Raw genomic sequence first — 4,602 nt, 5'->3', positions numbered from 1 at the left:
CTATTTTGTGTGGATATTTCATGCTACACCTACTGGTTAAGTTAACATCAAAAAACAGACAGCCTAACATTATGTGCCTCTTGGTGGAAGTATTCAATACCACCTACAAAGTATTCGTGCCCAAGATATCAAAACTGAATCCAATCAAATCTCTAGATCTAACTACCAAATTACAGGAAACACACGGGACAAAGGAATATGTTAAATACACCATGGGACTGCAGTCAGCAAAATTCAAACTGTGGAAAAATTCTACAGGACAAATGACCTGGTTTCTTCAACAAATAAATGACAAAAAAAGGAAGAGAAAAAAATGAAAGAGAGAGCGAAGACCGATAAATTAAATGAGACTTGAGACGGACATATCAAGCAAAAGGAATGAGTGGGCCTTGTCTGAATCCTGACTCAAACAAATCAAGAAATAAATCACTTATGAAATACAAAGGGAAAATTGTACGCTAGTATTAAGAAATTATTGTGTGTTTTGGATATGTGATAGTTTTGTGGTTAAGTTTTTACAAAAAAGGAATTTACATATTTTAGAATTCATACTGAAGTATTTGTAGATTAAATGATATGATTTTGCTTGAAATAACCCAATAAAGGGAGGTGGTAGGAAGTAGATGGGGGTAAGATGAAACAGGATGGGTCCTGTGTGCACATTTCTGAAGCTGGGTGGTGGGTACATTGCAGGATTCGGAAGGAGAGCTTATACTAGTCTCTGCTTTTGTATGTTTTTAATTTTTCACAATAAAACGTTAAAATAGCTATAACTGGAATACCACCTCATTTCATCACCTCCAGTGCTTCCACCCTTGTCCGAGGCACCTCTCACTTTTATTCACAGTAGTGGATTCATGTCTTCCTTCTTTGTCTCTTTCCTCCCTACAGCCCATTCTCAGCACTGGGGCCACTGTGCTCAAAACCTTGCAATGAATTCTCATCTCCCTTACAGTAAGAGCCAGAGTCTTTAAGTGCCCGCAATGCTCCACCTGATCTTTCCTCCTATCGCCTTTCTGGACGCATCTCCTACTACTTTTCCCCTCGTGGCTTAGCTGCAGGCACTCTGCACATACCAGGCAAACACCCACTTAAGGCCTTTGCATTGGCTACTCCCTCTGCTTAGAAAGCTCTTCCTCCAAGATATTCGCCAAGGCCTTGAGGCCCACCCTGAATCACATAAATTTGGAAATTACTTTCACCCATCTTCAGCACTTCCAATTTCCCTTCTCTGCTTCACTTTTTTTTTCTCCATAGTACTTATTACTTTAAAACTTACTATAACATTTACTTATTTATTATGCTTGTTGTACATCAGCACTTTGGAAAGTGAGTTTCTTTTTTTTTTTTTTTTGTGAGGAGATCAGCCCTGTGCTAACATCTGCCAATCCTCCTCTTTTTTTGCTAAGGAAGACTGGCCTTGGGCTAACATCCATGCCCATCTTCCTCCACTTTATATGGGACGCCACCACAGCATGGCCCGCCAAGCGGTGCGTGGGTGGCACCCAAGATCCAAACCGGCGAACCCCGGGCCACGACAGCGGAGCGTGCGCACTTAATCGCTTGTACCACTGGGCTGGCCCCGGAAAGTGAGTTTCTTAAGGGCAGCAATCTTTGTCTTTTTTGTTCACTGATATATCCTGAGTATCTAGAACTGTGCCTGGCACACAGTAGGTGCTTAATAAATACTATTGGGTGAATGAATTGTCTATTTCATTGCGGAAAATCACTGCCCTCTCCAAATGGAAGGGATCCAATGTGAACAATCTACTACCACATAGCAAGCTGGCCCCTCAAGGATCTGGCACTTTATCAAACTCAGGTATGGCCTCTGTGTCTGTCAGGTTGGGCACTTAAGAGTGGCCAGATTGGCCTTGGTGAGCAGATGCTTATATAACTGAGTCCATACAGCCCTCTGCGTCTTCCACCAATGCCACTGCATACATGAACTCTTTGAGCAATCAATGAGGGGAGTAGCTAGGGAAAGAGGCTGACTGACATTCACCTAGGGCAGGTTATCATGTCCCTCGGATTATTGAGATCTTCCTCCACAGCAAGGCCTTTTGTGAGCAATCATATAAGACACAAATAGTCTCATACTCTGCGTCCATTCGGAAAGGTCCTCTTGTATAACTTTCCCCTAATCTTCCAGTTTTGTTCTTTGCAAACCCCAGACCTGTGGCCCCTGCTCATGAATCAGAGTAGACTCTCATCTCGGGATATCTCATCTTCCAGGCAAAGTGGACCACTGGATGTGCCACTAAAAGTTCTGCCACTGGCGGAACTCTTCTTCATAATCCTTCAAGGACTCCCTGGAGTGAGGCTACAGTGCTACAATAGTGCCCTCAAGCTGATTCTGGCATGTTTATACCAGGACAGACTTTTATTCCTCCTCTGTCAACTGGTCATTGGGAACTCACCACCAGGCTATAGTTGTTGGTTGAGAGAGAGGTAGGAGAGCAACAGATTGAGCCAGTCATCATTTATTCAACTTACAGGTGCCTTCAGGTGCCAGACCTTCTGTAAATCACTTCCACTTAGTGATGGAATGATCCTGGACATGTATGAGTTCTTGGTTAGTGGCTCAGACAACTTCCAGCTCACCATGAACAGCTCAGGTCTCTGGTGTGCCATGTTCAAATACTCAGTGACTACCTGATCCAAGAGCTTTATTAAAAAAAAAAAAAAAAGGTAGTTACTTGAAGAGGGCACAGATTTGCTCCAAAATCCTAGGGTCATTGGCTAGTTATTCTCCTGCCAAGGCTTTCTACAACCTCCACACAACATCCTGATCAGCCATAGCACTTTTGGATGCTTTGGGTGTGCTGAGTCATAAAAACTAAGGACAGAACTGATTGCACTGTAACCTAGACATGCTGAAAACCTCCTGCTTGCTCAGGGGCCCACTCAAAGATAGCAGCTTTATGTTATTGAGTCAGAATAGGGCAACCAAATGTGATATATGTTGCTTCCAATATCCAGAGTTCTATCAAGTGCTGGCATTATTTCTTAATAGAATGGGAGCAACAACTCATCTTACTTTGAAAGGACTATCCCAACATGTTGCAAAGGGCCAGTTACACTGTAAAACCCAGGAAAGGAAGGATTACATGTCAAAAGAATTAAAAGAATTTATGAATTCATAGCAGCAAAAACCTGGATATTTTGCTGAGGATAGTAGGCCAGAGAGGGAGAAAGATATTTTGTTTGGAGCTAAGTTAATGGATAGAGATGCACTTGGGAGAGATTCTGGATTCAGTGTATAAACACAGCAGCTGCAAGTGGTCCTAATTAATTGCTGTCTTGATGGATCAAAACTTATACTCAACAGTGGCCTGGGCTAAATGAAGCTGAGACAGCAACGATTCCTTTGTATAATGTAGTGGAAAGATTCAAAGATTTATATATATGAGATTAATGAAGTGATTTATCAGGTATGACCCACTCACATACACCCTAACTGTGTCTCCCAAGAGGGTCCGGAGGACACTCCTTTCCACACAGCATTGAAAAATGCATTAGTGATAAAAGTCCAAGTATCTTTGAAAAGCATAATACAAACAGGCCGGGGAGAAAGGTGAGGACACTGCTTCTGAAATAGGCTCCTTGATTATGATGGAGTTCAGGGTAGCAGAAACCAAGGAAGGCATGGCTACTCTAATAGGAAGCAAGGCAAGAATGCTAATCAGAATACTATGGCTGACAAGGACTTTGGACCATGGGACCAGTACAGATATGCAGACCATATCTGTATATCTGAAAACAAAACAGAAGCCTAGCTTGAATCATCAAAGAGAGTCATGGCCACCGCATTTTTTTGTGCCAATTACTCTATCAATCAGAGTTTGGTGGCAGACAACAGAACCCACTATAGCTGATTTACAAAGAAAGGGATTTAATATAGAGTATTGAGGGAAAGGCTGGAGAATGAGGCTCTAGTCTGAGCCCCCAGGAACAACTCCCAGAAGCAAACTGCCAAACTGTCCTGGCAAGAGAGTAGCCACTCCCCCACAGGTGACTCAAGATACACAGGGCCTCTGCTGCTACTGAAAAAGTTCCAAAATCAAGAAGTTGCTATAACTGCCATTCAACATTGCCTAACTGTAGACTGACCAGGCAGTAGATCTTGCCTTCTGTAGCGCAGAAGAATAAAAACACCCATCTCTACCATCCAGCTTCCAGAAAAGCCCACAGCAGCAATTTCATTAAGCCCAAGCCCACCCCTAAGTCTGGCAGGCGATTTGTTTAGTGGAGGAGAGGCTATGTGCAGAAACACTGGCTTCACTCTTCCCATCTCTATTGAACAAGAAGTCACGTAGAAAGGGTCGGTATTAGGAGAGCCGTTCTTATTTGCCATGATAGTTCTTTTAGAACGCTTTGTTTGTGCGTTCATATACTTTAGTGTAACTAGTAAAAGTCACAGGCAGGGGAGTGTATCAAAACAGAGCAGGGGCTTTTTTTTTTTTTTTTTTTTTTTTTTTTTTTTTTTTTTGTGAGGAGATCAGCCCTGAGCTAACATCCGCCAATCCTCCTCTTTTTTTTTTTTTGCTGAGGAAGACGACCCTGGGCTAGCATCGGTGCCTATCTTCCTCCACTTTATAT

The sequence above is a fragment of the Diceros bicornis genome, chromosome 4, assembly GCF_020826845.1.
Source record: "Diceros bicornis minor isolate mBicDic1 chromosome 4, mDicBic1.mat.cur, whole genome shotgun sequence".
NCBI classification, from domain to species: Eukaryota; Metazoa; Chordata; class Mammalia; order Perissodactyla; family Rhinocerotidae; genus Diceros; species Diceros bicornis.
Note: the sequence above shows the minus strand (reverse complement) of the source record.